Source organism: Lithobates pipiens, unplaced genomic scaffold (assembly GCF_037356315.1).
Source record: "Lithobates pipiens isolate NorthernLeopardFrog02 unplaced genomic scaffold, aLitPip1_a1.2 Scaffold_23, whole genome shotgun sequence".
NCBI classification, from domain to species: domain Eukaryota; kingdom Metazoa; phylum Chordata; class Amphibia; order Anura; family Ranidae; genus Lithobates; species Lithobates pipiens.
In genome coordinates this window covers 156124368-156148469 of record NW_027507785.1, presented here as the reverse complement: position 1 = coordinate 156148469, position 24102 = coordinate 156124368, and the positions used below count along the sequence as shown (strand labels likewise).

Below are 24102 nucleotides of genomic sequence, written 5' to 3'. Positions count from 1 at the left end.
AAATATCTGATGAGAGCCCTACATCTGCACATCTAGGTAGAGCTTTCCTTACATCCACAAATGTGATATACAAAATCATATGCAATAAAATTAATGTATAGCCTAAAAATACTATTTCCCCCGAAGACTATTTATGGGAGGGGGGGGGGGGCTTTCGCTTGTTCATACGACCTTCATAGTAATAAGGCATACAGGTTAAATTATGAAAACATGTTATTTCACATAAAAAATTAAATAAAAAACAACATGACCATTTTTAAAGTTTTACATTTTTATTTATGCTTTTGATTAGAAAAAAAAAATGACCAAAAGTTATCATATAGTAAAGCAGACAAGAAATTTTAAAATTAGGTAATATTTTAAAAACACATTTTGTATGTTACGAAAACATTAACGTTAATTTCTCCGCTTTTCGTTAATAATGTAATAAAGCCGCAAGACAATAACAATGGCGGTGGCATTTGCCCCATGAGGGTAGGTAGGTGTTCTTGTATGAAAGTGACCTGAGACAACTCCCTCACACATAAAGCATGCAGCCTGCTATCAGCATTCATACTGCTTCTGCAAATGTTGTTTTGTGCTTCACACTGCCAACTGTAAGGGGCACACGTGATAAGGCGGAGCTACATACCTTTCTACCCCGTCAGTCCATTTTGCTTCTCATTTAAATGCTCTCAACGCACAAACGTAAAGCCCGTCTTGGAAGGGCAGCAAAATGGGGGCGTTGCTTATCGCCAGTCGGCAGTATTTTTCCATAAGCCGCTTATTTGCATAACGCTGGGCACGTGATCGTGGGTCTAGAAGTGGGCGGAGCGGTCGGCGTTCGCGTTTGAATGCCGGAGCTGGAGGAGCCGAGGGAGGAAGAGGGCTCGTAGGAAGGTGGTTCTGCAACAGCGGTGAGAAAACGCTTCGGTTCCGGTGGATCTCCCGTTTAGAGGTTCTGCCAAGATCAGCAAAGGTACGTTTTCTCTCGTCGCCGTTTGAATTGCGCTATATCGTGATATAAGCGCGATGTTATCGTATTCTCCGATGTACTCAAGATGGCGCCCGCTGTGGGAAGGAAAGAAAATGGTGCGCAGCGCCCTCTCCCTTTCACAGGAGGTAGGTGGGGCTTCGGGGAAAATGAACACGTGACTCCTTGTTAAACGCTGCTGCATTGTTTGTCCCGTTGTGCATGCGTTAGCTGACAGGCACAGCCGCCATTTTCTAGCAGCACGTTATGAATAGATAAGTAGGGGGTGGGAATAATTTTAGCAGGCTTTTTTTTAATTTATTAATTTTAAAGCTGGTATCAGACACTAGTTTCTACATGCCATTCATAAAATCAAGGGGAATGTTTAATTCTCTCATTGCTTGAAGCAGCCATTGTAACAGTAACCTTTGCATTGATCTTATTGTCAGATTCCTAATATATGTAAAGCTGTAAGTGCCTCCTGCCATCCTTGCTTTGCTTGGGTACAAGTTGTTTGCAATCAGTAAAATGTTTTTGTTTAGAGTCAGCACTTTCTTTTTTTTTTTCCAGTAAGTAAACATTATTTCTACTGTGGGTGGATGGCTTTCATAGGCTCTCCTGGGCTCAACTTCTTGTTGCCATGGAGATCCAGTCTACTTATTGTGGCTGTCAGTGTCCCTTCTGTGCTGCCCTTTACACTTTGTAGTACTGGAACTTTTCATTAGCTTACAATACTTTTTCCTATGGAGCAAGCAACCAAATGAACAGGGTTGCGGTGGAAATGTTGAAGCCTCTGCAGTACAAGTCGGAGGGCATTCTTTTACGCTCTAGGCTAATTGGTTAGTGCAGATTCTTTCTGAATGGCACCTGACCCACCCTGCTGATAGAGATGTGCTGCAGCGCAATAAATATGTGGTGCCATGCGCTTTTTTTTTTTTTGTTGGCAGCCCATTACACAGAAAATGCATGTGCACCCTTATGGTTAGGTGTGAAACCTGGACTTCCTGTTTCCCTTAAAGCTGTATTAAACCCCATTACTAAAATGTAATATTGCAGTTTACCAATCCTTAAAGTGGATGTAAACCCTCACATATACCAAGTGAAGTGAACAGCCTCAGATGAGTACTCTGATAAGTTTTACATGTAAATCTGCTGTTTTCAGCTTTATATATTCTTTAGAACGTTCAGATTGTGTAAGGGGATTTCCTGTTCAGCACTGCAGTGAAGTCTGGGCATACTGCTAAGGCTGCTGATTGGAGGAAAGGCGCGCACACACTCCTCTCCTTATAGATAGATTTTCAGAACTGTTTGAGTAGTTCAGCACTCTGCTAATCTATAGCATCACCCCCAACACATCTGCTTTTATCATATGTGCTGGAGAACTTGTCAGGAGTTATCCGCCTTATAACAGAAGAACAGAGCAGGAGACCGCTACAGGATATAGTGCTTTAAAGCGAGATAAGAAAACACTGCAGATATATGTGCCCAGCTCAAATTTCATGAATCGGGTTTACATCTTCTTTAAATGTGGTGGCTGCGTTTGTTTTCTTTTCAGGCTTGGTGACCTGGCCAGTAGCACACTTCTGTCTTAGACTGTCTGTAATCCTGAATGGTACTGCAACTGGACAACAGCTTTGTCAGTCTGGGAAGCAGATGGTGTTGAATGTACTGGCGGATTTAAATGGACTAGACTGTGTTTGCCATGGTGCTGCAATTGTGATCAATTATGGCACCAGCCATTTGATGACTCGACAGTTGGATTAAGAACCAACATAAGCACATTGGTAACGGGCATGCCCTGAATGTAAATGTTTGTGAAATTGTGTTTTTTTTGTTTAGCAAATTTCCATGTTACCTGTCACTTTAAATAGTTGGGTCCCTTTACTATTACCTTCACAAAGGGCTGCAGTGTCTCTAAGCACTGTATATATGGAGCTTGTAGCTTCATCTTGATAGGGTACACAGTAGAGGTCGACCGATATGGGTTTTTCTCTGGCCGATGCCGATATTTAGAAATCATGGCGGCCGATAGCCGATATATGATGCCGATTTTTTTTTTTTTTTTTTTTGGGCCGATATGTTAGGCCGATTTTATTTTATTTATTTATTTTTAATCCCCCTTGATCTAACACACCTTTCCCACTGGGGCGTTTTTTAAGGCGCTTTTGGGCTAAAAATAGCGCCTGCAAAATGGCTCTTCTGCAGTCTGCGTGAAAGACAGAGTGCTTTCACACAGAGGCGATGCGCTGGCAGGATCTTAAAAAAAAAAGTCCTGCAAGCAGCACGTTCAGAGTGGTGTACACCGCTCCTCCACCACTCCTGCCCATTGATATGAATGGGCACCACTGCCGAAGCGCATGCAATGCGATTTGGCAGCGGTGCTTCATGGGCGCTTTTAACCTCTTCCTTGGCCGCTAGCTGGGTTATATGTGCCCCACTAGCAGCCAAATAGCACCGCTAAAATGATGGTAAAGAGCCGCTAAAACTTGCGTTTTACCATCAACGCCTGCCCGCTCCAGTGTGAAAGCAGCCTTCATAAGTGATACAGAAAATTTCTTACCCTTAAACATTTATTAAACAAAACAAACCTCCAATCAGTTTACTTGTATGTATGATTTTAGATGAAAAAAAAAACTATATATTAAATAAAAACAGGTAGTCAAAACTTTTGGACAAAAAAAAAATGGGCTAACTTTACTGTTTTTATTTTAATTTTATTTTTTAAATGGTGTATTTTTTTTTTCCCAAAAAAATGCATTTGAAAGACCTCTGTGCAAATGCCGTGTGACATAAAATATTGCAACAACCACTATTTTATTCCCTAGGATCTCTGCTAAAAAAATATATATATCATTTTTGGGGGGTCTAAGTGATTTTCTGGCAGAAAATACGGGATTTTTACTTGTAAGCAACAAGTGTCAGAAAAGATAGTCTTTAAATGGTTAAACTGAGAACTTCTACACACTGAGATGATTTCATTCATTCAAGTGTAAACATTGTATCATTTTGTTCTTTTCTTGGCAGCCTGCCCAGAGAGGAGGAAAGGGTTGCTATGACGACTCAGTCAACTTGCACTGACTTCTATACAGAAGTCATTTCAAAGTCCTGCTGTAGTTCTAAATCGGCTTTTTATCAGCACAATCGGCCGATGCCGATTATTTAAAAAACGGCAACTATCGGCCGATATATCGGTCGACCTCTAGTACACAGCGCTGGATTCTGTCACGAGACAGACTTCCCATGTTACACACAAAACAATATAGTCGGCCTGAGCGGTGCTCAGCCATTCATAGACAGACTTGCATTCTGCGAATAAATATAACGCTTCCTCTGGTTGAGTCGGAGGGGCGGGCTGATGTCACGCTTTGGCTGAGTGCTAATCGGACTGACTCTGCATTGTTCTGGGTGTGGGGCAAATAGTCTCGTCTCACAGCCAAATAGATCCCAGCGCTGTGTACTGTATGTAGCTAAAGCTACATGCAGTAGTAGTTGGACCGTGCAGCACTTGGTGAAGGAAATGGTTTGTTTGGACCAGCTTGGACTATGTAAAGTGACAGGAAACATGGAGATGGAAATCGGCTTTGAATAAGCTTTTCTAGGAAATTACCTATGCAGGCATGGGGCCCTGGGATAATAAACTGTGCAGTTGTGTAAAATGTTTAGTAATATTCTTGTCATGCCTGTAGGCCTCCCCTCAGAAGCCTGGCTTTCTAAACTTTTAGCTAACTCCCATGTTCTGCATTGTTGCTAGGATGTGGGAACCGTTGGCTGCTCACGCTCAGCATTACAGGTGAGCCAGCCAATGGTTTTCATGTCCTAGCAACCGGTCATAACATGAGGGTTGCTAACTGGAAGTTTTTTACCCAGGCTTTGGAGGGAACCCAAATGGATTAAAGTTATGACAAATGGAACATTTTACAAAGCTGCACAGTTCGTTATCTACTGAGGTCCCTTGATTGCATAGGCTATTTTCTGGAAAAAGTAAACTTAACCTTTTAACCAGACCAGTTGCCTACTGGGGACTTTATTTATTTTTTAAATATTTTGCACATGTTAAAATGTGTGTGTGGTTTTTTTTTTTTTTTTTTTTTTTTTTTTTTTTCTGCGCCAGAAATTCCCCAAAGTTTTTTCTGAAAGCAGAGATCCTGGAAAATTTGTGATAGTTGTAATTTTTAATTTTGCACAAAATTTGTGGAGATATTTATCAAATACATATTAGGAAGCAATACACAAATTTTATTTTAGTGCAAACGCCTTTATACCTTTTTATATTTTTTTAAAAAAAAGGGGGTTGCCTTGAGTAGATGGATACCAAACATATTATAGTATCATTAAACCCTTCTTATTAAATGTCTCTAATGTAATTGCTAATACCTGTTAATTAATACAAAAAAATAGGATGCAAATGGCATCAACAATCTAGTGTCAATCATCTTTGACTCTGCCTACACCTTATAATGCACAAAAATACACATTTCAATCTTTAATAAAGACTTAGTCATAAAACGGTGTGTGTATGTATGTGTGTGTGTATATGTGTGTATATGTGTGTATATGTGTGTATATATGTATATGTATGTATGTATATGTATGTATATATATATATATATATATATATATATATATATATATATATATATATATATATATATATATATATATATATATATATATATTATATTATATTTTTGAATTTACTGAAATGTTTAGTCATGTGACTGGCACAGCACCGACCAGGACTGGCCAGACAGACTTGTGCTTTAGAGAGCATACATCAGTGTAATAAGAAGCCCTTCCCACTGATCTTTCCCTGCAGATGCCAAAGAACAGGGAAAGATCATGTGACCACACAAACTTTACTGCAGGAATAAAGAACTTGGAGGATTAAGGTGTTACTAAATCCACAACAGTAAAATCAGTCTGTATATGCAGAATAGCATGCTTGTTATACTCACTGTGGAATTTAAGGAGTTAATCCTCTGCATTATATAAAAAGACTGTTTTATCCTGTATGCATAGATCCTCTCCTCCCTGCACTATCTGGGGAAAGCCAGCTAACAGAGGCAGGGTAGCTGACCTGCACATGCTCAGTTGTCTTTTATGCCTTAGAGAACATTTACTTGTTGATCAGAGTTGGCCAGGTCACATGATATTGGCATCACACATGTGGGTGTGTATACAGGCTGCAGTAGAAATCTTCTTCTTCCTGAACTCTCAGTACTGGAGAAACTGCGGGTTATTATGTAACCGTGGTATACAGCTCATCCCAAAAAAGTATATAGTGGCAAGAGAAGATGATTTTATAAGCTGTGGGCACTGGCAGATGAACTATTTTCATCTTGCTGGGTTTAGTAACACTTTAAAAAAAAAATACTTTGGCACAAAATAAATGATTTATTTGAATGGAATTATGGCAATTAACACTTCTGTTTAGTAGCACTTTAAAGCCTAATATTGTGCATGTCTGAAGAAATGCAAAAAACAATAGAACCCATAATTCAGCATCGGCTTAGCTGGAAAAGCCTTTAGAGGTCATTCATTTAGAGTTGACCATGACATTTGGCCTTTGAATTATTGCTCTGACTCCAATGTTCATGATACCTGATGTGTGGGACAGTCGCTGTTTACATGCACGTATTTGCCCTATTCTGCGCTTCTTATGTGGGAAGAGATGGGGTGCTTTAAAATATTCTATATATTTTTTTTTTTCTCTTAACACTTGGTGAGGAATGTCAGCTGTGACCCCCAGGAAGCGAGGTAGCATACGTCCCCTCCAGGGTCATTAGTCATTCCTCCTGCTTTCACCAGGAAAGCAGTTTTCTGCAGTCCAGAGCTTCCTGGTGAAATGCGAGTGCCACTGGGAGGGGCCTTTGAGAGCGGTGGCAGCTGTAAGCTTAATTTAACCACTGTTTATAAATGTGTGTAGCCACTGCACAGCATGGAGATGCAGGCATTCATTGCAGCAGTTTAGAATGCTATATAGCCTAGCTGCACTTCTAGCACTGAAAATGGAAAATATTGGATTCACTGGCAGTGGTACTGATATTAAACCTGCATTTTAAAGAGATGTTAAGGATACAAGTTGAATAGTTTTCAAATATCTACAGGGTCCTGCGTGGGCTTTTTTGGAAAAGGTGAATTTAGCCTTTAACAGCAACATTAATGCAGATTATGCAATACTTTCCTAGAAGGTTACAGATTGATTTATGAATTTCTTCCTCAGCTGCTGTTCTGAAACATGAAACCTGACCCTGACTACTTCTTGGTTCTGCAACTGTTTATAGTGAAAATCTCTCGTTTTCAATATTCTGTCAGACATTTGCAAAGCTATCACAGTTGACTGCCAAGAATTACAGATGCACTGCATCCATCATTGCCTATTCCCTATCTAATACATATCAGACTTTGCTTTTAATGTGTTATTCCATTGGGTATTGAAAATGGTATGTACACAAATGCTGGGACTATTGCTTAATATTTTGTTTAGCAATCTTTAGAGGAAATTGGACTTCTGTAACATGTAGATTGGCTTGCTCTTGTGCAAACAGCTCCAGCAGTCTCAAGTTTAAGGGGTGTGTTCTTTAGACCAGTGGTCCTTAACCTTGGTCCTCAAGTACCCTCAACAGGCCAAGTGTTTTTTTTTTTTCTTGGATTAAATGGCTGTCCAAAATTCCAGGCCATTGCCTCTGAATTAAAGTGCCTGTGCAAGATAAAGGAAACATGGCCTGTTGTGGGGTTGTTTAAGCGCTGAGGTTGAGAACCACTGCTCTAAACTACATCTTTCAGCTCTTTTGTTGTATGTACGATAGCCATCAGATAATGGTTCATAGAAACCTTCAGAATAATACAATGTTTTGTCCCTAACTCCCCTTTGGGTGCTTTAAGCTTTTTTTGGTCATTCACTTATTGGAGGATCCATGATCTGCAACTGATATTGAGCAGTACATTTTTGTTCCAGAGTTGGTCTTGAAATTGTACCCTGTACAGATTCAAGGCACCTCATGCTGAATGCAGCAAAGTAGCCCACAACAATGGAACAGGGCCTCCGCCAGCGTTTCGCAATGGGTACAGGTGTTTGTTTTTTATTTATTTTTATTTTTTTTGGTCGCCTGTGAACATAGAGCTGATGTGACTTTTCAAAAAGCTCTAGTTTTGTATCATTTGCCCAAAGGGCATGCTCCCAGTAGCTTTGTGGCTTTTCCATACGTAATTCAGCAAATGCCAGTCTGTATTTGTAATGTTTCCTTTAAAACCTGTAGTCCTCTTGGGTCTTCATTTGAGCCTGTTGTGGCTCAGTCACTAATTTTGTGTGATTTAAAATACGCTTTTGACCTTGGTCTTCAGCTTGTATTTAATTTTGGAAGTTTTTCTTGGCTTTGTCTACCATTTGCAATATTCTTCTGTTAATCTTGGTTGACTTTTGGCTACCCTGTCATGGACTGGTACATAGGTTGAAAAAACACAAGTCCATCTGCTCCAAACCAATAGAAGACCTCCCATATACACAATCTTATACCCACAGTTCATCCAGAGAGTAAAAAAACAATCAAACATAATCCAGTTCGCTCAAGAAGGGGGGGGGGGGGGGGTTGGAGATGGAAGTAGGGACTCTTTCCTTATGCCCCAAAAGGCAATCTGATATTCCCTGGGTCAGCTGCCCCTGGTGTTATCACATATAAATGTTAGTATCCAGTTATATTCTGTGCCTTTTTAGAAATGTGTCAAGCTCTTTTTGGGTAAAAAATAAATAAAAATAATCTGCTGTTTGCTAGAACCAGTTCTTGAGGGAATCTATTTCACCTTTTTCATAGCCCTTAAGCTGGCCATACACCATACAAGTTTCTTCACTTCTTCTTTTTTCTTTAGATTTACCTTCAGCTATGTGCCTACAAATTGAAAGCGTTTAGGTTTGACCTCCTAATTATATGGTTTTGGTAAATCTCTAGAGGAAAATTTACATGAAAATTGTATAATGTACGACCAGCCTTACTTTTTCTGTATGTGGAGGTTAAATGCTTTTTTTCCCCAGACATAAACAGTGCCCCCTTGTCCACTGCAATCATCTGAAAGTGAATAACACCCCAAGTTCACTATTTGGAGGTGCTGTGAAAAAGTTTTGGGCAAGTGTGAAGAAATTCTGTAAAGTAAGAATGCTTTCAAAAATATGTATTTTAATGGTTTATCATTTTACAAAACGCAAAGGGAGCAAACGCAACAAAAATCCAACTCAAGATTTGGTCTGACTTCTTTAGCCTGGTACACACTAATAGTGGTGGATTTTTATTTTTTTACCACAAAAACCTGACTGCTCCGGGCAGAGCCGCTGTACTGAGCTGATGCATTTTGACAGGGCCATTGGCTGAGGGAGCTGGTCTGCCTTTGACTTTCCAACATGCTTGTTTGACGGTAGCTGGCGAAACGGCCGGATTTTGAGGCACGGCTGTCATACATGTGGGCCGATATCTTCTGACATTTGGCTTGTGTACAGTGCTTTTGGCTTCAAACCAACATTGGTTACATTTGCACAATTTGTACACACTGACACAGTCAGGGATTTTATAGGATTAGTCAGGTGTATGATTAACCAATTATTATACCATGCAGGTGCTAATGATCTTTCATGTGCAGGCTGAAACGGTAATTTGCTGAAACGTAAACTGCTGTGCTAGTGACTCAAAACTGAATTGGGAATAGCCAAACTCTGCTACCTGGGGGGGCGGGGAATGGGGTGTGGCAGACAGATTTTGTCACAGGTCATACACCATGACTGAGCACAGCAACAAGACAAATGAGGTAGTTATACTGCATCACCAAGGTCTCTCTCCCAGGCAAAGATTTCAAGGCCGACTGGGTTTTTAAGATGTGCTGTTCAAGCTGTTTTGAAGAAGTACAAAGAGGTGCAACGCTGAGGACCGTAGACTCATTGGTTGGCCAAGGAAGCTTAACCTCCCTAGCGGTATTCCCGTGTCTGACTCGGGGTGGAATTTTAGTACCATAAGCGGTAACCCCGAGCCAGACTTGGGATCACATTGCAGGATACAGGGAGACTTTCTTACCTCTTCCCCTGGATCCTGCGATGTCCTCCCCACTGTGTGTGCTAGCTGTCCTCTGCTCGATTCACAGTGCCCGAGTGCCGCTGAGCTCCGTTCCCTGTGACATTGCGACGCACAGGAACGGAGATCGGCGCCAAATTAAAAAAAGTAAAAACGCACAATACACATACAGTACTGTAATCTTACAGATTATAGAACTGTATAAAAAAATTACACACACCCTTTGTCCCTAGTGGTCTGTCCAGTGCGCTGCATGTAGTTTTTAGATTATAAATAGTTTTTTTCTGCCTGGAATTTGGAGATTGTCCATAGCAACCAAAAAGTGTCCCTTTATGTCAAGTGGTTATAGACTAGCTAAAAAAAAACAGCGATAATCAATTATAATCACTTGCAGAATTGAGATAGCGATTTCTGGGGAAATTCGTCATCAAACACAAAATCTAATGACAGCGACTATTCTGCAACTGAGCAAATTTCAGTGTTTTTGATTACATTATTGAATATTTTTTATTATTATTGTTATAATTTATGATTTTGTGTTTCAAACTACTATCATACCCGGGATGAGTTATTCCTAAGAATTGCAGGCCTAAAATCTAAAACGCCAAATTTCCATGCAAAATAATGGTACCACTTTCAGCACCTAAAATCAGAAATAATCATACCGCCAGGGAGGTTAATGCAGCAGATGAGACATGTGTACTCCCTTTAGGCCTGGGTCACACATATACATTTTTCTGGAATTGTCTTTAAGGACAGCCACCTTTTTTGAGACCTCAGCTCCTCTATTCACAGGGAACTGAGGCTGATCAACTGGGGAGGTTGAAGCTGCTCTTCACTGTGGGGAGAAGCCCCCCCCCCCATCTTTCTTGGCGGAGGCTTAGGCCTTGGGGGAAGGTACCGATGCTTAGCCACCCCAGCTTCTCCTAAAGGTGGGTAAGAATTTTGAGGAGCCCACTCTGTCCAGGGGGGTTGTCTCTAGAGGTGCACTGTTCCTCCCTGCATTGTGTGGCCAGTGAGCTCAATGTTGGGCCTTGGGGTGTGGTGACGTCTCATCCGGTGGGTGTGTGCACTTCTGCAGTGACTTCCGGTTACAACTGTGGTCAGAGAGGGCCAGGCTATGGCTGGTGCGAGCCTGTAATGCATGAGGGGTCAGAGTGGCTCAGGAAGGCGAGACCACCGCGATCCTCAGTGGGAGATGTCTGGAGCAGAGACGGCCCAGACTGCTCCTGGCAATGCCAGCACTAGCCACTAAGGCAAGAGGAACCCTGGGGTTGGTTGTTTCCATTCCATATTACCTGATAGTTCCACAGTTTACTGCTGTGCTGCCTCAATAACTGGGAGGCCTGGAAGATCCAACCTCCTTATGAGAGGCAGGACAGCAGGATCCCTTTGCCCAAAGTAGAGTTTCGGGGGAGACTGTCTCAAGATTTACTTCTCACAAGCTTTAGCATGATTCTTTACAGTAAGAGCTGTGAAGATGTGGCATAGACTCCCTCCAGAGGTGCTTTTGGCAAGCTCAGTAGATTGCTTTAAAAAAGGCCTGAGTTCTTTCCTAAATGTATATACTATAACTGGTTACTAACATTTTATAGGTAAAGTTGATCCAGGGAAATCTCCCCCCCCCCCCCAACTGGACTACGTAATTATGATGTGTGTCTGTTTTTGAAGAGAACCGGTCTATCGCCTATATGACTTCTCCAAGTGGGTTTGTCTTGAATATGTAATCTCATAACCCTTCAGATCCCTTAGCCCCAGGCTAGCCCTCCGCCAGCTCAGCAGAGTATTGCACCAGCCACGTTGGTCTTACTCTCCACTAATGGAGGGGCACTAGTGAAGTTGGTGAGGAGCCAGTTGGCACTTCTTCAGGCTCTCAGGTGGAGTCGGAGGGGGGAGGGGTTGGATGTGAGTCCTCTCGTTACAGGCTTTCCCTGGAGCAGCTCTTGGGAGCCATGAAGTTCTGGTGGTAGCCATCAAAGAATGGCAGATTCGGAGAGGAAACCCTTCCTTTCAAGGGCCCTGAAGCATAGGTTTCCTTTCATGGAGGACAGTCTGTAAGATCCCCAGACTAGACAGCCTTCTATCTGGTTTCCAGGCAGACAGACCTTGCCTTGGAGAGATTCTATGGACAAGAGGATGGATTTGCTCTTGAATACCTGGGGTGCACATAGGGGCAGGGACCACGATGTTGGCAATCTTGTCCTTTCCCATGCTCTTGAGGGGGTGGCATATATTGTGGAGGAATCAGTGTTTGCTAGTTCCTCAGCCCTAGTAATCTCAGCAAAAAGGGCTTTGTTGCTCAAGCTTGGCAGGGGGACAGTATGTCCAAGGCTAAGCCGTGGGATTCTCCTCACAGGGACCTTTTTGTTTGGTCCTGGTCTTGCTACCCTCCCTGAGAAATCCCAAACATGGCCTCAACAGTGGCTTAGTGGCCAGCACTCTGGGCTAGCAGCACTCAAACCATGGGTTCAGATTCCAAACGTGGTCTCACATGCTTGACGCTTATATAGTAAACGCCAGAATATCCTGAAAATGGGTACATAAAATAAGGAATTGTTCCCCCCCCCTTCCTCTGTATCAACTGTGGGTATAAAAGTGTGTGTGTGTTTTTAAGGTTGAACTGGATGGACTAGAACTATAGGCGAATGCCTAATTGCCAAAGCCTCATCGGCGTGTTTTTGTTTTAAAGGGGTTTTCCCAGTCCATGAAGTTTTTGGGTGGAAGCCAAGGAATGGCAAGACCCGGAGAGGAAACCCTTCTTTTCAAAGCAGGGGGGGGGGGTAGTGGAGGAAGAGCCAGTTAGCGCTTCTTTAGGCTCCCAGGTTGAGTCAGAGGGAGGAGGGGTTGGATGAAGTCTTCTAGACCAGTGCTTCTCAACGCTGTCCTCAAGTACCCCCAACAGGCCGTGTTTTTGTGAGTTTCTCTTGGATAAAATAGCTGTTCAAAATACCAAGCCATTGACTTAAAGCACCTGTGCAAGATGAAGGAAAACCTGCAAATGTGGTATGTTGGGGGTACTTGAGGACAGGGTTGAGAACCACTGCTCTAGACCCTCTTGCTACAAGCTTTGCCCAGGGGAGGTGAAGGATCTTTTGGGAGCCATCCATACCACCCTAGGAATCCAGGAGAAAAAGCCGCTATCACTCTGACTAGATGTATCAGGGGCTAGGGGAACAGAGTAACTTGCAGAAGGCTCCGTATGGATTGCCTTCTCAGTAAGGGTCCCCCCATGCTGTTTAATGGTATTTATAGACCCGAGGGATGCTTGTCTGCACATTCCCACCATGGCGAGCGATCAAAAGTTTCTCTGGCTGGCAGTAGAACCAGTTAATTCACATGCTTTCAGTTTAGGCCCTCCCTTAGTCCTGTTTCTGGAAGGATCTGGCATGGAATCTCCCTGGATTCTGCCAATCCGGGAGGACCACCTTCTCGGGTCCATTCTCCTGTCACAAGGTGAAGCTGTGGAATCTCGCTGCATGGCTTCCGAGGAAGAATTGCTAAAAGGCAAGGGTTTCTCAGATCGGTTGGCTCTAGTAGCAGGAAAGGGGAAAACCTGCTCCATCTATTGGAAGACGTTTCAACAGCTGGCGCGCAGAGGGCTCTTTCAAACAGGGCCCTCCCTTCTACAAATATTTCTGCACCAGGTGATTTTTAAGATGGTTCCACTTTTTTTTTTTTTTTTTTTTAAACGGAGGGTGGCCTCAAGTTTCAGAGGCCAAGAAAATGTTGCCAACTTTCTGTGGGTGAACAGGAATGTAATTTTCATAAGTTTGTATGTTACCACCTTTGCCAAACACTACAGGTTGGACCCGTTATCTGCTAAGGATCAAGCCTTTGGGGGGGAAAAAGGGTCCTGCAAGTGGTGGTCCCACCCTAAGGTAAAGTGCTTGTTTATCCTCTCGAAGCTGGCTGTCCTGAAAGACGATTATTATTATATTGGAGTTGCGTACATGTAATGTCTTTTCAAGGAGTCCTTTTTTGCTGGAGGTAATTTTGGAAGACTGAGGGTCCAGTGGGGCAGGAGGGGCTTAAATTTTGAAACTAAGGTGGTGTTTCCTGTGAAGGGAGGAGCCAAGGTCTCAAAGGGGGCAGTCTTAAAGGATGTTACTGATGCGTAACTCCAGATTTTAAGTGCATTTTCAGTTTTGCAGAAGCACGCTACGGTCCCTTTAACATCGTTTCCTTATTCAATTACTTATTAAACTCATATACACGTTCAAAATACACAAAACGTAAAACAATTGACACAAACATGGATCTATCTCATACTCAATGTTGAATATATTCCACCTAACCCCTCTGTCCAACCCTCCAGTGCCCCCCCCCCCCATAACATTAAGTGCCATTCCTTCTTGCATAAATACAATGTGACCATATCCTAGTTCTTTCTTGGTTAATAAGGAGGAGAAATTTTCAACTCTCTACCCCTGGTGAAAATCCCTGCTTATTTCTGTGCAAAGGGGGGGGGAGAAATTTACCTAGTGTTTAATTCTCTCAATGACTCCTTCTCAGTGCAATAAAACAGAATTTCCTGATCCCTCTTTATTCATTTATGAGGGGGAAATTCTCAACTTAATTTCCATCAAATTCCTCCTAATAAACTTTACCAACAATTTAAAAAAAGCGTTTCCTATGGGTTATGTTCACATCTGTGCATTTTATGGAAAGGACCGGGGACTTTTTTTTTTTTTTTTTTTTTTTCTGGTTTTCATAGACTTCAACGCATCAAAAACCTATATTGAAAAATGCACCTAGAATAAGCAAACTGCAACCTGCATAGGTGTGAACCAGGCCTTAAACATCAGATATCCACACAGAACTGGTGGAAACAATGACTCTGGTACGCCCATCTACTATTCAGTAGTCTGGCCAGAAGTGGCCTTTATGGAAGAATTGTGGCCAAAAAAATAGTGACATAAACAAGGCCAAGACTCAACTATGCATGAAAATCTAGGAACTGGGGTGCAAAAAAGGCAGCAGCTGCACGATTTGTTACAAGATCATGATTCAAATCCTCCCCACGATCTTAATCTAGCACTTCCATAATTCATGTAAAAAGTGCAGAGCAGTTCCCCAGCTCACAGCTGAGAAAAAGCAGCTGGAAATGTTTTATCAACAACATTGCTCAGGCTGAAAGCCGGGATAAAACGAAATGCACTACCTTTTTGTTCATTTACAGATCAAAGGGATGTACTTTGGGCTGCAAATTTTAAGTCCATTTAAAGCAAACATGTCAAGTAAATAAAAAAAATTGCCTTTTTTTTTTTATTCATTCTGATTAACTTAACTTATTCTCCATTTTAATTATGAATTTCCTGTGGGGTTTTTTGTTTTGTTAATTGTTTCACATGTTTCAAAAAATATCTGCTATATATAACTTAATGGTAATTTATTTCTTTACACATTTACATTGTTTCATTAAATTTCTTTAAATTTGATGTAGAGTTTGTCTTATTTTATTGCCATTTTGATACCCTAACGTTCAGGGGCTGTAAATCTTCAACATTAAAGTTCTTCAAAATCATGAAAAATAATCCTGATTCTCATTTTATCCAGAATCCTTCTTCTTCTTCTTTTTTTTTTTTTTTTTTTTTTTTTTTTTTTTTTAATCCAGAACAAAAAATGGCCCACGGCTGAGACCTGACCAATTTGTGATCCAGCCCCAACTACAGAGACAAGCAAGCGGTTGACATGTTATGAACATGTTTCTCTCAAATTTGGATTGTTCCTTTGCTTGTGATCTTTAGGTCTGTAGTCACTTTGAGAATGGTAGAGTGGAGAAAGACCACTTAGGAGTGAGCCTTAAAACAAAGGCCTCATCCCTCAAAGCTGGTCTATTATATTGCTATTCGAAGGAGGTTAAGGTTGTCTTATCTGGTATTAACCATAGCAATAACAAAGTTGAATTGTATTGCAACAATTGAGTGTTTTCATTGTTTTAGGTAGGCATTAGTTCCCTGTGTTTGCCCTTCATTGTAATGATGGGCTCACATGTTAGTTTGTAGGATCATGGCTGATTCACCTATTCCTACAACTAGCCTGTCCCTCATCAATAAAAGGGACAGAGCAACTTCTGCTGAATCACACAGCATCCAATGCATGAATGACCATTACCTCTGATGCCTTACAAATGTTAGTGCACGGATATGAAACTGCACTGGTTAAGGTCTATGCCTGCCTCTGTCTGATCTAATTCCAGTTTCCCACCTGCAAAGCAATAGACAAAGACCCAGGGAATGTAGGATTTGAAGTTCTTTCTCAGGAAAGTCCGCCCTCTGGCCATAGCCAGAGATCATGCATTAACTTCGATAGGCTGTGCGTAAAGGCCAACAAATGGCACCATGAAGCTACACTATTAGTGCACAGCTTATGCAGAGAAGAAAGTGCATGTAAGAAGGATTATAATGCCTTTAAATCAAATTTGGGTTGAACCAGGCAGTGCCAAAAGGGCTACCCACAGCTCAGTGAACATGCAGTTGCTGATTTGTTGGCTGCACATCCATGATGCCAGTCTCCCAGTCCGCCACATCCCAAAGGTCCTCTATTGGATTAAAATCTGGTGACTGTGGAGGCCATTGGAGTACAGTGAACTCCATTGCATAGTTAAATAAGGTTGAAAAGGCACGTCCATCTAGTTCAACCACAAAAATAAAAATCATACAATCCTATACCCACAGTTGATCCAGAGGAAGGTGAAAAACCCTAGGAAAGCATGATCCAATTTTTGCTGCAGCAGGAAAAAAATTCCTTCCCGATCCCAGAGAGGCAATCTGAAAATATAATATGTATGTATGGGTTTATTTTTTTTTATTTTTCCCTGGATCAACTTTACCTAGAAAATGTTAGTACCCAGTTATATTATGTACATTAGGAAAGACTCCAGGCCTGCCTTAAAGCAAAAGCTGTCCAGAACCACCTCTGGAGGGAGCTTATTCCACACTTTCACATCTTACTGTGAAGAAACCGTTCTGTTTTTGGAGATGAAATCTCTTTTCCTCTAGATGTAAAGAGTGCCCCCTTGAAGTGAATAACTCAACACCAAGTTCACTATATGGACCCCTTATATATTTGTACAGGTTGAGCATATCCCCCCCCTTAATCTCCACTTAAGAGGGAATAAATTCAGTTCCTCTAATCTTTCCTCATAGCTGAGCTCCTCCATGAATTTTATCAGTTTGGTTGCCCTTCACTTTCTCCAGTTCCCCCGATTTTATCCTTTTTTGAGAACTGGTGCCCAAAACAGAACTGCATATTCCAGATGAGGTCTTACTAATTTGTACAAGGGCAAAATGATATCCATCTCTGGAGTCCATACCTCTCCTAATACAAGAAAGGACTTTGCTCGCTTTGGAAACTGCAGCTTGGCATTGCATGTTATTAATGAGCTTATGGTCTACCAAAATCCCCAGATCCTTCTCCACTATGGATTCCCCCAGTTGCACTGCCCCTAGTATGCATAATGCATGCATATTCTTAGCCCTCAAGTGCATTACTTCACATTTATCAACGTTAAACCTCATCTGCCAGTCGCCCAGTTAGACAGAGCATTGAGGTCAGCTTGTAAATTGAAGACTGCATAGCTTGGTGTCCTTTGCAAAGACTTAAAAGGCTTTTAATTCCAGACCCTATATCATTTATAAATCTATTAAAAAGTAAGGGTCCCAGTACTGAACCTTGGGGGTACACCACTGATAACCTTAGACCATTCAGTGTAAGAATCGTTAACCACTACTCTCAGAAAACTGTCTAAAAGACCAAATTCAATCAATTTACAAACTATTTCTAAGCCTGTAGACTTAACCTTGCAGTTCCCCACATGGCTAATGTGTATGGAACGCTTTTGCAAAATCCAAGTATACCATGTCCACAGCCACACCTCTGTCCAAGGTTTTACTTGCCACATCCTCATAAAATGAAATCGGATTTGTTTGACAACTTCTGTCTTTCATGCATCCATGCTGTCTGTTGCTTTAAAATAAAATTCTGACAAGAACTCATCTATGTGGACTTTTATTTAAACTCTCCAGTAACTTCCCGATAGAAGTTACACTAACATGTATATAGTTATTTGGTAAAGATTTTGTTCCCTTTCTAAATATAGGCGCCACATTGGCCTTGCGCCAATCCAGTGGTACTATTCCTGTCATTAATGAGTCTCTAAAAAAATTAGATACAATGGCTTTGAAATGAGAGCTCAATTCTTTTAGGATCTGTGGGTGGATGCCATCTGGACCATATGACTTTTGAGCCACTGAATAGTTTGTGGCTGTGTCACTACCACCCCCATTATGGATGTGAGCTCCTCCATGCTTCTTTGTATACACAGAACTGAAGAATATATCTAATTTGCCTTCTTTTTGTCCTGTCACCCACTCTAGATTTTGTAAGGGGCCTACATGCTCATACCAGATCCTTTTCCCTCTTCCTGCTCTGTCAGGCCCTGGTAGATTTGGTCGTGGGGGGGTCTTTGAATACCCAGTGTAGTTTAAATGGTCCCCAGGAGATTTTCCACTTCCTCTAGCGAAAGTTTGTACCAGGAAGGTTTCCTGGAATCTCCTTGCAGAGCTTCCCCTTTGGATTCCTGTGAGCCTGAAGCTGTTATCTGGCTCCTCCATGGCCCCCTACCTGGAGGGCCTGCACTCATGGATGGTACTGGTACCACTTGCGTTGATGGATAAAAAGAGCTGCTGAACTGGCCGGGGAGCAGTCTGAGGCTGTGGGACCAGAAAAAAATGCAAATGTTTTAATGGATTCAAAGGGTGTTAGAGAGCTCCTTAACGGAGGCTGCTAATTCACTACTGTTCAATGAAATGTTCCTTAACTAGTTTGTTAGCCTTGGATTGTGTGGGCTTCCGTCCCCAGGGCCACCCCCCGGCCCACATCCTTTGGGAACCAATGGTGCTGCTGCTGCTAATCGGGAGGGAGAGTCATAGCCAGCTGACACTCGTGGACATCACTGGACAGAGATGGACCTCCAGGTATTAGGGGGCTGTTGCATACAGAAGACTTATTTAAAGAGGAAGTAAACTCTCCCACTCTGCTTCTCTTCATTTAGTCCATTATAATAAGTAATTATCAGACTATAGCCACTGTAATCCAGCCCAAATCACATATTACTTGGGCACCTTTCACTCCAGTGTAAAAGCCCGAGGGGCTTTCACACTGGAGCGGTGCGCTAGCAGGACGCTGAAAAAAAGTCCTGCTAGCTGCACCTTTTGGAGCGGTGAAAGGAGCAGTGTATTCACTGCTCCTAAACCACTCTTACCCATTGAAACCATTGGACAGCGCGGCTATACCACCGCTGCAGCGGCGCTTTGCCAGCGGTCTTAACCCTTTTCGGCCGCTAGCGGTGGTTAAAACCACCCTGCTAGTGGCCGCAGACCGACGGTAAAGCGCCACTAAAAATAGCGGCGCTTTACCGCTGACAGTCGCACCGCCCCAGTGTGAAATGGGCCTTACTGTTTAAAGAAACTTTAAAAAAACTTGTTTCCAGGGGTTAGGCAGCACCATCTTAAGTATTGTTTTCTTGGTCCACAGTAGTGCATTTCCGCCCTTGCATTGAGCACTTCTTGTAAGTTAACCAAGCCCCCTTCTCAATCCAACGTTTCTATGGCAACCCTGCTTCCCTGTTCATAGCTGACTTGTTTTATTTCATAGTATTTACTTGTGCCAATGTCTGTTTCCCTTTGTCAGTCTTAGCTTCAGCTGATAAGACTGCAGTAATGACCAAGTTTACACTGCATGTCATGTCACATGGTGTGTAGGAGGAAGCTCTGAATGATTCTGAAGTCTCCTGGGAGGTCAGTGGTGTGCCGTAGGAAGTCCTGATAACAGATGGATAAGCACATAGTGTGCCGTAAATCGGGATATCTGGGCATGCTCAGTGACTTCGTTCTAAAGAACAAAAGGGATTACAACAATACTAAGCAAGTAAGGAGATGGCTACAAGCAGTGATCATTGGGGGTTTTTTATGCTGTTTTACATGGGACAAAGTTGTGGGGGAGGGTTTACAACCACTTTAAAGAGGTTGTAAATGCATTTTTTTTTCTTAATGCATTAGGATGAGGACCATAATGAGTGCAAGTAGCTTCTCCATCCAGGTTTCATTTCAGAAACGCTTTCTGCTGCTTCTGGATCACCACAAAGTGTTATTTCAACAGCAACATCTTTAAGTTAGGAAGAGTTGCAAGCCACTGACTCAAATACACAATACCTTTATAGAAAAAAGGACACCTGAAAAATCTTGAGAAAATTCATCAAGTACAGCTCTTGCAAGAGCAATATACAGCGGATAAAATAAGTGTCGAACACATCACCATTTTGCAGGATAAATATATATTTCTAAAGGTGGTGTTGGCATGAAATTTTCACCATGTTTTGTAACAACCCATGAAATCTATGCAAAGAAACCAAAACAAATAAGCTCAAAAATTTAGGTTGTGTGTAATATGGAATTACACAGGGAAAACGACAGCTTCAAGACACCACCTGTATGGAGAAACTAGTTGTCAGTCAATCGATTAGTTGTTTCAGCCATACGTGTGACTAATCAATTATGAAGCTGGTAATCGATTAATTGGCTGGGCAATTAGGTAAACTAATGCATCCTGTATGCAGGCCAACTATCAGGAAATACAGTGCAGCACACATAAAGCTCTATACATCGATGCATGTGAGTAAGTACCTGAACTTGTCAATGCGAGGAGCAATGCCTCATGGGACATGTAGTCCTGGGCAGCAAGTGAGTGGTTCTAAAGGCAGAAGTCTTCTTTACCTTGCTATTGGGGAACTCTATACTGTACTTAACGCACAGCAAAAAACAGTGTAGAAACGGCTGAAAGCAAACTGCATAGGTGTGTACTGAGCCTTATGCTGGCCACACTGATCAATTTTCAGACGAGAATATTCATATGATAAATATTTGTACATTCGCTGAACGAAAGAATGTTTGAAATTTTCACTTTTAACATTCTGTTTTTAAAATGAATGCAATTTCTGAATGAAAACCACATACACGGTCTGAAAATTCCTTTGACCAAGCAGTTTTCTATTTCAAAATTTTCCTGTCACTGTGGTTGAAAACGACCATCTATTTGACCCCCTCTAATGATTTGAAAATTGAACAAATGTTCTTAAAACTTTTCCTTTAAAAAAATAAATATATTTTTGTATGGCCAGCATATAATATATTACAGTTCTGTTCAACCTCTAATGGTGTATGCAGTATCTCTCCTGTCATTCTCAGAGTGGTTTAGAGAGTTTGCTCTCAAACCATATAGTTGGTTATTTATATTTACCACTGCATATAGATTTAAAAAATTGCATTTTTTTTTCTTCAACTTTATATATTAACTACATTTATGCACCACACTTTTTTAAGGTTATTCATCGCCCAACTAAACGATTATGAAAATAATCGTTAGTTGTAGCTCTGGTCACATTCATTGCTCATGTGCGATTTTGGCCCATACCTCCACACAGTCTTCAAAACGTTGAAGGTTCTGTGGGCTTCTATGAACTCTAATCTTTAGTTCTTTTCATAGATTTTTCTATTGGATTCAAATCGGATTGGCTGGGCCATTCTTGCAGCTTTGTGATCTTTGAATTCAATTGTGGTTGGGATGATTGTCTTGCTGAAATGTCCACCCTCAATTCATCATCCTGGCAGATGGCAGGATGTTTTTTTTATGAAGAATGTCTAGGTACATTTTTCCATTCATCCTTCAACGCTATAAAGTTCACCATTACCATATGCTGAAAAACAGCCCCACACCATGATGTTCCCACCTGCAAACTTCACTGTTGGTATGGTGTTTTTGGGATGATGTGCAGTGACATTTGACCTCCAAACATGGCCTGTATTATGGCACCCAAATAATTAAATTTTCTTTCTTATCTGAGCAGACTATATTCTCCCAATATTTTACAAGCTTGTTTTTAATGTTGTGCAGCAAACTTTAAACTAGCTTTAACACGTGTGTGTGTGTGTGTGTGTGTATGTATGTATATGTATGTATGTATGTATATATATATATATATATATATATATATATATATATATATATATATATTTTTTTTTTTTTTCCTTTCAATGGAGCCTTCCATGGTGAGCATGCATAAAGACTATGGCGGTTGAAGTGCATTACTTATTTTCTTTTTAAAACAATTGTACCTGCTATTTCTAGGTCTTTCTGAAGCTCTCCAAGTGGTCATTGGATCTTGGACAACTCTTCAGATAATGCTTTTCACTCTGTCAGAATTCTAGTGAGGAGCACCTGTCCATAGCCAGTTTATGGTAAAATTATCTTTCCGCTTCCAGAATCTGGCCCTAACAGTGCTCACTGAAACATTCAGAATTTTGGAAATCCTTCAGAAACCAAAGCCATCATTATGTTTTGCAACAATAAGGTTGCAAAGGTCTTGAGAGCTCTTTGCTTTTGCTTGTGCTGTTTGTGTGACACCTTGTTAATGAGATACTATTTTATTTTTTTTTGGCCATCAGTTGAGACCGAACCAGCTGATATTAATTTGTACTGACAAGGGGCAGGATTGTTATCTAATTACTGATAGAACTCAGCTGGTGTCTTTGCCTCCCATGCCTTTTTTGCACCTCTTTCTTCATGTGTTTATATATATATATATATATATATATATATATATATATATATATATATATATATATATATATTTTTTTTTCTTTCCTTTTGTAATTCAATTTTATAACACAACTTAATTTCTGAACTGATTTGTTTTGGTTTCTGTATATGGATGGATTGCATTGGTTGTTAGGCATGTGGTGAAAATATGTCAATAGCACCTTTAGAAATATATTTACCTAGAAAAATGGTGAAGTCTTCAATACTTATTTTACCCACTGTACTCTTCTGAATCGGCATTGTCAGTAACTTGCAGGAAGCTTTTAAATTGTTGAAGGGGGGGGGGGGCTACTTGTTAACATACAGATCTTGTTCTACCATTTTTTTAATCATACTTGTATATATTTTTTTTAATTTACTTGACCCCTTTTACACTGGGGTGCGTTTCAGGCATTTTGGCACTAATGGCACCTGTAAATTGCCTCCTAAAACCACCCCAGGGTGAAAGCTTGATTGCTTTCACACAGAGGCGGTGCGCTTGCAGGATGTGGAAAGTCCTGCAAACGGCGTCTTTGGGGAGGTGTATACACTGCTCCCAAAACGCCCTGCCCATTGAAATTTAATGGGCAGTGCTTCCGAAGCACTGCAGCACAGGCGCTATTAACCCTTTCTTCAGCCACTAATGGGGGGGTTAAAAGTGCTCTGCTGGCAGCCGAAAAGCGCTGCTAAAACCAGTGGCGCTTTACTATCAATGCCTGCACTGCCCCAGTGTGAACGATAGTATTACAGCTCTACATGCTGGGCAAAGTGTGGTTTCCTCCTTGCCCTCAAACTAAATTAAAAGGTCTGCCTCCAACTTTCTCAGCCATTCGTATTTCTATGAATTCCCACACATACAAAACCTAGTGAAATCCCTGCAACTTTTTGTAGATACTACTTTAAACGTTACAAATTTCAAAAGGGAAATATGCAGACTTGCCCCATGATCAATTTTGGACCATATTAAGTAGAGATTGACCGATTATTGGTAAGGCCAATTATTGTGGGCCGATGTATAAGCTTTATTTTTTAAACATCAGTATCGGTCCAGCAGCCACCCACTGTAAGGTGCCAGCCAGCAAGCCCATGCACATCAGTGTGCCAGCAAACCCACCCACAGCAAGATGCCTGCCATTTTTAACCTTACTCTTTCAAATTCCGATGCAGATGGATGCAGAGAGAAAGTAAGTGTGGCCTATTTGTCGTCTCACCAAAAGCAGCGTGCAACACATGCACAAACAATGTGTGAGCATGGGATGAAAAAACTGCAAAAAGTCAAATCTTTGGACCCCATCTAATAATTCAAGTTTTATATAGTGAAGCACAGAGAAAGTGAAATCCTACCAAACAATAAACGATTCTTCAGAGAAAAAGCGAAGTGGCTAAATTCGGATGGAAGATCCAAACAGCTGGACAAAACAATCAGATGATGGTTAGAGATAACCAGCCATTTACAATGCT

The 24102-nt window shown here is 41.3% G+C and overlaps 1 protein-coding gene across 2 annotated transcripts in view; it reads left to right on the top strand.

The window, feature by feature from the left end:
* The first annotated feature begins 439 nt into the window (after positions 1 to 439).
* The window catches only part of ATF7IP (activating transcription factor 7 interacting protein), a 181062-nt gene continuing 157399 nt past the window's right edge, over positions 440 to 24102 (top strand). The window contains exon 1 of one of the 2 annotated variants that reach the window (XM_077452506.1): positions 440 to 958. The gene's annotated coding sequence lies outside the window, so the exon portion shown is untranslated. The remainder of the gene's footprint in view (positions 959 to 24102) is intronic. The other variant, XM_077452504.1, reaches the window with a different exon arrangement.